General features: G+C 48.9%; 1 pseudogene; it reads right to left on the bottom strand.

Annotated features, from left to right (window-relative positions):
* Positions 1-6,517: 6,517 nt before the first annotated feature.
* Positions 6,518-12,455, bottom strand: LOC141581028 (multifunctional methyltransferase subunit TRM112-like protein pseudogene; annotated as a pseudogene).
* Between the last annotated feature and the right edge of the window lie 62 nt (positions 12,456-12,517).

Below are 12,517 nucleotides of genomic sequence, written 5' to 3'. Positions count from 1 at the left end.
TATGTTTCTTAGTCTATTAATGCCATTAGGGACTATGTATTCCTGATAGCGAGTAAGACTCACTAAGTATTCCTGATTCACTATCAGGAATACATAGTCCCTAATGGCATTAACAGAACAGCTACAGTGAGACAGTCAAAAGAAACTACATGGAAACTATAAAGAAGCTACTGTCCTACAAAGTGACTACTCTTCCCCCATCCTTCCATTTGAGAATAATCACCTTCCTCATATTGGACAAATGGTGGGTGTTTCCAACTACTGCTCAATGTTCTCCCTTAATATATTTTCATTTATGTTTGGTTGTATGCACCTAAAAATAATGCATTTTTTTGTGAAGCAAAAGCTTCTTAGATATTTCTTAGAAATATTCTGTTAACTGTTTCCAAACAACATGTATACTACTAAATATTATCATTGGCTGGGTGCAGTGGTTCACTGCTATAATCCCAACAATTTGGGAGGCTGAGGCAGGAGGATTGCTTGAGGCCTGGAGTTGGGAGACCAGCCTGGGCAACATAGCAAGACCCCATCTCTTTTTTTTTTTTTTTTTTTTTTTTGAGACGGAGTTTCGCTCTCGTTACCCAGGCTGGAGTGCAATGGCGCCATCTCGGCTCACCGCAACCTCCGCCTCCTGGGTTCAGGCAATTCTCCTGCCTCAGCCTCCTGAGTAGCTGGGATTACAGGCACGTGCCACCATGCCCAGCTAATTTTTTGTATTTTTAGTAGAGACGGGGTTTCACTATGTTGACCGGGATGGTCTCGATCTCTTGACCTCGTGATCCACCCGTCTCAGCCTCCCAAAGTGCTGCTGGGATTACAGGCTTGAGCCACCGCGCCCGGCCCTTTTTTTTTTTTTTTTTGAGATGGAGTTTCACTCTTGTTGCCCAGGCTGGAGTGCAATGGCATGATCTCAGCTCACTGCAACCTCTGCCTCCCAGGTTCAAGCAATTCTCCTGTCTGAGCCTCCTGAGTAGCTGGGATTACAGGCATGAACCACCATGCCCAGCCAACCCCATCTCTATTAAATCCAAAATACGTAATTATACTGTCTTTTCTGTTTCCTGAAAGGCTATATTAAAATATCCCATTACAGTTATGAATATTCAGATCAACTTTGTCATTTTATCAAGATACATTCTGACTCAATATTAGCATGTGCACTAAAATTCTGGTATTTTTCCCTGAGATATTTTTTATTCTTATACTTACACATTTTGTCATAAAACGAAATTCTCTTCATGATAACAGTGGCATTTTCAGTGCCCTATTGCCAGCAATCACCAGGGTCACACCTGTATACAAAATTAATTACAGTAATACAGTAGTCAGTTCTGAGCCAAAGTTTTGCTTTCTGTGGTTTTAGTCATGGTCACAGTCCAAGACACTTAATGGAAATTTCCAGAAATAAGAGTTTCATAAATTTTATTTATTTATTTTGAGACAATCTCTGTCATCTAGGCTGGAGTGCAATGGCACGATCTCAGCTCACTGAAACCTCTGCCTCCCGGGTTCAAGCAATTCTCTCTCAGCCTCCCGAGTAGCTGGGATTACAGGTGCCTGCCACCATGCCCAGCTAATTTTTGTATTTTAGTAGAGACAGGGTTTCACTATGTTGGTCAGGCTGGTGGTCTCGAACTCCTGACCTCAGGTGATCCACCCACCTCAGCCTCCCAAAGTGTTGGGATTCTCCCCATCTTACACATGAAAAAACCTAAGCACAGACAGCACAGGGTCTTTGCCAAACTCATATAACTCAGAATCATGGAATCTCAAAGTTTTAAAGTTCTAGTGTGTTGCACCACCTGTCAAACTTTTTTTTAGATCAGGTCTTGCTCTGTCACCCAGGCTAGATTGCAGTGGTGCAGTCACAGCTCACTCCTGCCTTAACTTCCAGGGAGGGATCCTGCCTCAGCCTCCCGAGTAGCTAGGACTACAGGTGCATGCCTGCATAAGCAGACTTAGAAAATTCGAATGAGGCCATGCTGGGTGCCTTATGCCTGTCATCGAAACAGATTGGGAGGCCAAGGTGGGAGGATGGTTTGTGCCCAGGAGTTCCAGATGACAGTGAGCTGGGATTGCACCACTGCACAGCAACCTGGGTGACAGCGAGACTCAGTCATGTTAAAAAAAAAAAAAAAAAGGCCGGGCGCGGTGGCTCAAGCCTGTAATCCCAGCACTTTGGGAGGCCGAGGCGGGTGGATCACGAGGTCAAGAGATCAAGACCATCCTGGTCAACATGATGAAACCCCGTCTCTACTAAAAATACAAAAAGTTAGCTGGGCATGGTGGCGCGTGCCTGTAATCCCAGCTACTCAGGAGGCTGAGTCAGGAGAATTGCCTGAACCCAGGAGGCGGAGGTTGCAGTGAGCCGAGATTGCGCCATTGCACTCCAGCCTGGGTAACAAGAGCGAAACTCTGTCTCAAAAAAAAAAAAAAAAAAAAAAAAAAGCAAGAGACATGAGAGAGAAGAAAGGAAGGGAGGGAAGGAGAAAAAGAAAAACGGAACTGAGACCCCATCTCTACAAAATTTAAAAAATTAGCTGGGTGTGGTGGTGCACACCTGTGATTACAGCTACTCCGGAGGCTGAGGTGGGAGGATGGCTTGAGCCCAAGAGTTTGAGGATACAGTGAGCCATGATCATGTCACTACACTCAAGCCTGGGTGACACAGTTCATGTCAGCCACGCTCCAGAACAGGCAAGAATGCTATGCATGTCATAGCCTATAATTTGTATCATGACATTAAGGTTGTGTTGATCTAGAGCAGAATTGATGAGTACTTGTTCTTACACTAGGGACAATAAAGTATGTGGAGTCTTAAATAAGGAAAAAGGAGTCATGCTGGCTGGAGCAGGGGAAGCAAAAAGAGAAGGCAGACAAGCTGTAAGTCTGCCTTTTTTTTTTTTTTTTTTTTTTTTTTCTGAAATGGAGTCTTATTCTGTTGCCCAGGCTGGAGTGCAGTGGTGCAATCTCAGTTCACTGCAACCTCCACCTCCTGGGTTCAAGCAATTCTCCTGCCTCAGCCTCCTGAGTAGCTGAGACTACAGGCCTGTGCCACCATGCCTGGCTAATTTTTGTATTTTTAGTAGAAACAGGGTTTCACCATGCTGGCCAGGCTAGCCTCAAACTCCTGACTTCATAATCTGCTCACCTCATCCTCTCAAAGTGCTGGGATTACAGGCGTGAGCCACAGTGCCCAGCCAAGTCTGCCTTTCTTTTATGCTCCAGGACACACAGCCCTCCTGCACAAATAACACAATATTCCTGTGCCCAGCAACCACCAAACCCTTCGCTGATACCAAAAAAAAAAAAAAAAAAAAAATGCAAGTTGGCTGGGTGCAGTGGCTCACATTTGTAATCCCAGTACTTTGGGGGAACCAAGCAGCCAGATCACTAGAGGCCAGAAGTTCAAGACCAGCCTGGACAATATGGTGAAACACTGTCTCTATTAAAAATACAAAAATTAGGCCGGGCGCGGTGGCTCAAGCCTGTAATCCCAGCACTTTGGGAGGCCGAGGCAGGTGGATCACGAGGTCAAGAGATCGAGACCATCCTGGTCAACATGGTGAAACCCCGTCTCTACCAAAAATACAAAAAATTAGCTGGGCGTGGTGGCACGTGCCTGTAATCCCAGCTACTCAGGAGGCTGAGGCAGGAGAATTGCCTGAACCCAGGAGGCGGAGGTTGCGGTGAGCCGAGATCACGCCATTGCACTCCAGCCTGGGTAACAAGAGCGAAACTCCGTCTCAGAAAAAAAAAAAATACAAAAATTAGCCGGGTGCGGTGGCTCGAGCCTGTAATCCCAGCACTTTGGGAGGCTGAGGCGGGTGGATCACGAGGTCAAGAGATCCAGACCATCCTGGTCAACATGGTGAAACCCCGTCTCTACTAAAAATACAAAAAATTAGGCCGGGCGCGGTGGCTCAAGCCTGTGATCCCAGCACTTTGGGAGGCCGAGGCGGGTGGATCACGAGGTCAAGAGATCGAGACCGTCCTGGTCAACATGGTGAAACCCCGTCTCTACTAAAAATACAAAGAATGAACTGGGCATGGTGGCGCGTGCCTGTAATCCCAGCTACTCAGGAGGCTGAGGCAGGAGAATTGCTTGAACCCAGGAGGCGGAGGTTGCGGTGAGCCGAGATCGCGCCATTGCACTCCAGCCTGGGTAACAAGAGCGAAACTCCATCTCAAAAAAAAAAAAAAAAAAAAAAAATACAAAAAATTAGCTGGGCATGGTGGCATGTGCCTGTAATCCCAGCTACTCAGGAGGCTGAGGCAGGAGAATTGCCTGGACCCAGGAGGCGGAGGTTGCGGTGAGCCAAGATCGCGCCATTGCACTCCAGCCTGGGCAACAAGAGCGAAACTCCATCTCAAAAAAAAAAAAAAAAAAAAAAAAAAACAAAAATTAGCTGGGGATGGTGGAGTATGCTTGTAATCACAGCTACTTGGGAGGCTGAGGAATGAGACTCGCTTGAATCTGGGAGGCTGAGGTTGCAGTGAACTGAGATCACACCACTGCAATCCAGCCTAGGTGATGGCAAGATTCTGTCAAAAAAGGAAGGGAAGGGGAGAGGAAGGAAGGGGAGGAGAGGGGAGGGGATGGGGAGAGGAGGGAAGGAAAGGGATGAGAGAAGGAAGCGAAGGGGAGGGAGGAGGGAAGAAGAGGGGAGGGGAGGGGGAGGAGAGGAGGAAAGGAAGGGAAAGGGAGGGAAGGGAGGAGGGAAGGAAGGGAAGGGGAGGGGAGGGGAGGGGAGCGAAGGGATAGGGAGGGAGGATGCAAGTTAGCTCCCTGCAACCTTGGAATTTTCAGTACTGCACAAAGCCCTGTTCAGCACACAGCACAGCACCATTCTATGAAATCCCCAGCCTTTGTCTCCTTGCAGTCAGCTTCTCTCTGGCTGTGCTGCATGTCGCAACCCTGCAATGTGTTTTCATACTTTTTTTTGGAGACGGAGTCTCACTCTGTCGCCTAGGCTGGAGTGTGGTGGCACGATCTCGGCTCACTGCAATCTCCGCCACCCGGGTTCAAGCAGTTCTCCTGCCTCAGCCTCCCGAGTAGCTGGAACTACAGGAGCACACCACCACATCTGTCTAGTTTTTTATGTATTCATTTTTTTTTTTAGAAGAGATGAGATTTTACCATGTTGGCCAGGCTGGTCTTGAACTCCTGACCTCAGGTGATCCGCCCACCTCAGTCTCTCAAAGTGCTGGATTACAGGCATGAGCCACCACGCCCAGCCTTTTCATACTTTTAATAAGTCTGCCTTTTTTAACCTACAATTATCTTAGTAAATAGATAAAAAAGGAGTCAGGCTGGCTGGAGCTAGGGAAGCAAAAAGACCACACCACCAGCCTCAGTTGCCATTGACCTATGACAAAGTAGAAATTGGGAAACCTTCCCAGGACTGGGGTTCATCAGAAATCAACATGGCAAAAAACAAAAGAAAATGAAAAATAAATAAATAAATAAATCAACATGGCAGATGAGCATCCAAAATTGGAGTCACTTTTTTTTTTGTCTCCACAGTGACATTTTCAGGAGTCACCACCAGGTGGCTTCAGTACCACAATCCATGCAGAACCACGGCCTGGCCCAGCTGCCCATCACGAGTCTCTGTGGCTAGGCCATGCCTGTGCCTAGCACCAAAGGATGACTTAGATTTAAAGGGGTGTATTTATTGATCAGGCCCCAGGTGGGACTAAGGGAGAACCCAGGGCAACCTCAGAGGGGCTTGTTGGCCAGTCCAGGACAGAGGCCACCTTTGGTAGGGATCTTGGATGTGTTTTCAGGAGGTGCACGGATGATCAGGCCCAAGGAGCCATCCCTGGTGTTTCCTGTCTGGCCGGGTCCAATTTCTACCACCAGAGGATACTTAGAACAATTTTGGTGATAGCCTGGTGTGGAGGCTCATGCCTGTCATCCCAGCACTTTGAGACATCAAGGTAGGGGATCACTTCAGGCCAAGAGTTGGAGGTTCCAGTGTGCTATTACCTCACCACTGCACTCCAGCCTGGGTGGCAGAGTAAGAGTGCAATCTTGTCTTTTTTTTTTTTTTTTTTTTTGAGACAGAGTCTCACTCTGTTGCCCAGGCTGAAGTGCAGTGGCATGATCTCGGCTCACAACCTTCACCAACCAGTTCAAGTGATTCTCCTGCCTCAGCCTCCGAAGTTGCTGGCTTTACAGGCACCCGCCACCATGCCTGGCTAATTTTTTATATTTTTAGTAGAGATAGGGTTTCACCATATTGGCCAGGCTGGTCTCAAATTCCTGACCTGAGGTGATCCACCTGCCTCAGTCTCCCAAAGTGCTGGGATTACAGATGTGAGCCACCCTGCCCAGCCAACCTAGTCTCTTAAAAAGAAAAAAAAAAAAAAGAGAGAGAGATAAAAAGAAGGAATTGTTTTTGAAGGCCCACAGGGGAATTTAATCAGATCTGCCAGAGCATTTTAATTAGAAACTCCTTGTCCCATCCCTACCCTTTCCCTCCCCTCTGCCAGACCTACCCTGCCCTGCACCATCCTGGCCTCCTCCACACTTCATCCCCCCTTTTCTCCTTTCCCCACTTTGTCTCCTCTTCCCGACTCCATCACTTCTTGCCCCCTCGAGGCCTGCTGAAATAGAAATGTTTCCAGCAGGTGATTCAGATGCACCTGAGCCAGACTGCGGCCAGATGCAAGTCACCCTCCTCTGGACCTCCCTGCTTAGCCTGCAAGATCTTTCCCAATTGTATTGCTCCATTCTTGCACTGCTCTAAAGAACCACCTGTAATATTACCATACCCCACCTGGGGTGTGGTAATCCCAGCTCCTCAGGAGGCTGAGGCAGTAGAATTGCTTGAACTTGGGAGGCAGAGGTTGCAGTGAGCCAAGATCATGCCACTGCATTCCAGCCTGGGCATCAAGAGTGAGACTCCATCTCAAAAAAATAAAAATAATCACCTGAGACTGGTTAATTTATGAATAGAAGGTTTAACTGACTCACAGTTCCGCAGGCTGTACTTGAAGCAAGGCTGGGAGGCCTCAGGAAATTTATATCAAGGTGAAAGGCGACTGGGGATCGAGCAGGTCCTCACTCACGGCAGGAGGGATTAGGCAGGAGCACAAAGCAGGAAGTGACACACTTTTAAATCAGCAGATCTCGTGAGAACTCACTATCAGGAGAACAGCAAGGGGGAAAGCTGCCCCCCCCCACCCCGCCCGGATCTAATCACCTCCCACCGGGTCCCACCCTCAACATTAGAACTAAAATTCAGGCCGGGCGCAGGTGGCTCACGCCTGTAATTCCAGCACTTTGGGAGGCCGAGGCGGGCAGATCACCTGAGATTGGGAGTTTGAGACCAGCCTGACCAACATGCAGAAACCCCGTCTCTCTACTAAAAATAGGCGCATGCCTGTAATCCCAGCTACTCCGGAGGCTGAGGCAGGAGAATCACTTGAACCCAGCAGCGGAGGTTGCGCTGAGCCAAGATTACCCCATTGCACTCCAGCCTGGGCAACAAGAGCAAAACTTCATCTCATAAATAAATTAATTAATTAATTAAACATGAGATTTGTGTGGGGACACAGAGCCAAACCATATCACCAAGGTTTTCTGAAGCGTCTGATGAATAGGCACTGTAGGAACGCAGCTGGACTCTAAGTGGCATCCTTAAGCCTCTTTGTTAGCCTGAGCCCGTGTCCTCTTAAGAGGGAGAGTTGGAAAAGATTTCAGGGTGCACTCTCAGCCACAGGGCCCCACGTGAGTCCACGGCCAGGAGCAGGGCATCTTCCCAGGCCTCCCTGGCTGTGATCCTGTCCTCAGGAGGGAGATCCTGGTCACCTGTGACTGCTCAAGGGGGTCCTCAGAAGTGGAGGGGCCCTCCATGAGCCGGTCGACCTGCAGAATTCTCAGTAATCGATCACCCCCCATCCTGCAGTGACAGTCTCAGGAGAGCTTGTCTACAGATGGCACCTGGAGAGATTGGAGAGATCCTGCCATTGCCACCGGTCTTCAGGAACTGAACTGGATTCTGAGCACCATGGCAGAATCTTAGCCTACATATGCAGTAGGCGAGCTCCAGGGAGAATATAAAATGGACCACCATTAGATGACCACCCAATCACCAGTGAGACCCCACCAGACCTGGACCCCTCAGCAGAGGCCACCTTGTCGGGGTCTCACTCTAACCTGTACCTCAGCCCCAAGATATCAGAGGCTGCCTTGGTGGGCCCAAGGCACTCCACAGAACTCCCTGAATGGCCAGGGCTGATCCTGGCCTCCACAGGCTGACTCAGAAAATGTGGAGAACACAGGGCACAGTAGCTCACGCAAGTCATCCCAACATTTTGGGAGGCTGAGATGGGGGATCAGTTGGACCAGCGGTTCAAGATCAGCCTGGGCAATATAGCAAGACCCCATCTCAAAAGACAATAAATAAATAAGTTGTTACAATTTATTTATTTATTTATTTATTTATTTTTTTATTTTATTTTTTTTGAGACGGAGTTTCGCTCTTGTTACCCAGGCTGGAGTGCAATGGCACGATCTCGGCTCACCGCAACCTCCGCCTCCTGGGTTCAGGCAATTCTCCTGCCTCAGCCTCCTGAGTAGCTGGGATTATAGGCACGCGCCACCATGCCCAGCTAATTTTTTGTATTTTTAGTAGAGACGGGGTTTCACCATGTTGACCAGGTTGGTCTCGATCTCTCGACCTTGTGATCCACCCGCCTCGGCCTCCCAAAGTGCTGGGATTACAGGCTTGAGCCACCGCGCCCGGCCTTATTTATTTATTTTTGAGACAGAGTCTCACTCTGTTGCCCAGGCTGGAGTGCAGTGGCTCACTGCAACCTCTGCCTCCCAGGTTCAAGCGATTCTCCTGCCTCAACCTCCTGAGTAGCTGGAATTACAGGTGCCCATGCCCTGCCTTTTTTTTTTTTTTTTTTTTTTTTTGGTTTTGAACCTTTAATTAGGAAAAAAAAAAAAAAATAATACAGCCGGGTGCCATGGCTCATGCCTGTAATCCCAGCACTTTGGGAGGCTGAGGTGGGCAGATCACCTGAGGTTGGGAGTTCAAGATCAGCCTGACCAAGATGGAGAACCCGTCTTTAGTAAAAATTCAAAAAAGTAGCCGGGTCTGGTGGCGCATGGCTCTAATCCCAGCTACTCTGGAGGCTCAGGCAGGAGAATCACTTGAACCTGGGAGCTGGAGGTTGTGGTGAGCTGAGATCCCGCCATTGCACTCCAGTCTGGGCAACAAGAGTGAAACTCCATCTCAAAAAATAAAAAAAAGGAAAGAAAAAAATGTATACTATCCAGCTCAAGAACATTGTGTTTGGTGTGTCACTGGGTCAAGGGATGGGGATACACATGGCAGAATTCAGAAACGGTATACATCAACAAAAATACACACGATCATTACAAGAAAAACTGGCTCCTGGCACAATCAATTCTTGGTTTTCCTCTTCACTCAGCGGCATGTAGGGGATCCCGCGGATAATGGGGAACATACGTGCAGACTCCAGGCACTGCAGGGTGCCCTCCATTCCTTCCACCTCCAGCAGCAGGTGGCACATGGTCCTCAGAAACTCTTCATTCTCCTCATACCCCTCAACCAGACCTCTGGGCACCTGAATCAGGTGCAAGTTATCCGTCGCCTCCAGGAACGCCGCCCACTCACCTTGGGTATCATAAGTGCCATGAATTGGAGGTGGAACTCCATAGGGCACATGCGGACCTCGCTGGCCTGGAGGTGCAAGGGGAAGCCACGGGGCCCACCCCCCACACATGGGAACTCAGCAGATTGTGGGTGAGCAGTTTCATGTCGCTGAACGAGCTCTCGCCAGGCCAGAACCGGAAGCTTTTTAAAATTATTTTTAACATGATAATAGGACTGGACTTCTTTTTTCTTTTCTTTTTTCTTTTTTTTTTGGTATAGAGACAGGTTTCACCATGTTGGTCAGGCTTGTCTCCAACTCCTGACCTCAAGTGATCCACCTGCCTCGGCCTCCCAAAGTTCTTGGATTACAGGCGTGAGCCACCATGCCTGGCTATTGTTTCTAATAAAAAAAAAACTTTTGTCCAACTGTATTCTTCAAAAAGGATCCTTGCACAGCCAAGCCAGGAAGCCTTCTCAGGTATCCATAGCCAGCCTGCAGGAGGTCTTGGAAACTTGTTCAACAGACAAATATAACTGGGCCCACAAAGGATCACAGTACTTAACTTCCTCCAGCCTCTAGGGCCAGCTAGGGCTGCCCCAGCTGTGTAGGGGGCCTTAGAAGTGTTTTCAGGGCTCAACCAACTACTAGGCCCAATCTGGCGGTGGGCAGAACCATGCCAGGACCATGCCCAGCTAATTTTTCTGTTTTTAGTACAGATGGGGTTTCACCATGTTGGCCAGGCTGGTCTTGAACTCCTGACCTCATGATCTGCCTGCCTCGGCCTCCCAAGGTGCTGGGATTACAGGTGTAAGCCATTGTGCTCAGCCTCCCGAAATTTTTCTAAGTCTCTTTTCCAGAAGAGGGATTGGACCTGGCCAACCAGGGAGGACTGGAGAGGGTGGCCTAAGTTTGCCCCCAGCCCCATGGGGTCTCCTTTGTAGGAGGCTCTGTGTGCAAAGGTTTCTATGTCCTAGCCAGTGGTAGGGACTGGTCACAGCCAAAGAAGGAGGCCAGCAGAGGGACCACAGGTGGGCTGCCTTCCTTCAGAGGCATCTGATTGTGGGTGGTGTCTCCAGGAAACATTCGTAAGTCCTTGAGGATGGGGTGGGGATAAGGAAACAGCCTAGACCAGCTAGGAACCCTAGGGCAGAGCACCCCAGGCCTAGTTTCAGTCACATGTGAGGCCTAGTTCCTGGATGTGCCCTTGAAAATTTGGCCGGACACTCCATCTTGTTACTGAAGATCAAAAAAAGAAAAAGAAAGAGAAAAATTTGGCCAGGTGTGGTGGCTCATGCCTGTAATCCCAGCATTTTGAGAGGCCAAGGCGGGTGGATCAGGAAGTCAGGAGTTCAAGACCAGCCTGGCCAACATGGTGAAACCCCATCTCTATTAAAGATTAAAAAATTAGCCAGGTGTGGTGGCAGGTGCCTGTAATCCCAGCTACTCAGAAGGCTGAGGCAGGAGAATCACTTGAACCTAGGAGGTGAAGGTTTCAGTGAGCCAAGATTGTGCCAGGGAACTCCAGCCTGGGTGACAGAGAAAGACTCCAACTCAAAAAAAAAAAAAATTGGCAGGGGTCACATGTTAAAACAGGAACCCATGTGGGACCAGGGCTGAGCCTGGAGAGCACGCCACAGTCCTTCTTACCTAGTCCAGGCCAGTCACTACCATAGGAGGAGGACTTATAAATATTTTTGGTGGGGGTGATAACTCCAAAATCAGGTCCAATGTGGTAGATGGGCGCAGGGAGCTCTTGTCAGGCCTCATAAGCTGGCCCAGCCCTCCATCAAGAAGGAAACTTGGGGAAGAAAAAAATACATCTGGTGACCACGCCTCAAATGGGACCACAGCAGAGTATCCCCTGCCACCCCACCCTGGAATCCCTAGGTGGCCCATGCCAACTGGCCCATTGGAGGGGTTCTCAAAGGAAACATTAGGAGGCCAACATGATATCACCCTCCCTGGGCTTCCCTGTCCACCCTGGCCCAGTCTTTGTCATTGGAGGGGACCTAAGAAACATTTGCAGTTGGTGCTTGCAAATTGGACCCTATAAATTTGAAAACTTTTTTTTTTTTTTTTTTTTTAGAGACAGGGTCTTGCTTTGTCCAGGCTGGAGTGCAGTGGAGCCTTCATAGTTCACTGCAGCCTCAAACTCCTGGGCTCAAGCAATCCTCCCACTTCAGCCTCCCGAATAGCTGGGAATTACAAGTGCACATCATCTTACCTGGATGATTTTCTGATTTTTAATTTTTTTTTTTTTTCAAGAGATAGGATCCAGGCCAGGCACAGTGGCTCACACCTACAATCCCAGCACTTTGGAAGGCCAGGGCGGCAGATCACTTGAGGTCAGAAGTTTGGGACCAGCATGGCCACATGGTGAAAACCCGTACAAAAATGAGCCGGGTGTGGTGGCAGGCACCTGTAGTCCCAGCTACTTGGGAGGCTGAGGCAGGAGAATCACTTGAACCTGGGAGGTGGAGACTGCAGTGAGCCAAGATCGTGACACTGCACCCAGCGTGGGTAACAGAGTGAGACTCAGTCCCAAACAAACAAATAAACCAGTAAGATCTGGCTCAGGCTGGAAGGCAGCAGTGCTATCACTTACTGCAGCCTTGACCTCCTGGGCTCCAGCAATTCTCTAAAGCAGTTGGGAATACAAGTACCTGTCACCACATCCAGCTATTCAAAAAAATTTTTTTTTGTAGAGACAGGGCCTCATTTTTGTGGCCCATGGTAGTCTAGAACTCCTGGGCTCAAGCAATCCTCCTGCTTCAGCCTCCAGAGTTGCTAGGATTACAGAAGCAAGCCACCACGCCTGGCTCTGGCTCATAAATTCTGTCCCCCTCCAACAAGCAAACAACAAACAAAAAATCCCCAC

The sequence above is a fragment of the Saimiri boliviensis genome, chromosome 14, assembly GCF_048565385.1.
Source record: "Saimiri boliviensis isolate mSaiBol1 chromosome 14, mSaiBol1.pri, whole genome shotgun sequence".
Taxonomy (NCBI): Eukaryota; Metazoa; Chordata; class Mammalia; order Primates; family Cebidae; genus Saimiri; species Saimiri boliviensis.
This window is presented reverse-complemented; position numbering and strand designations above follow the sequence as displayed.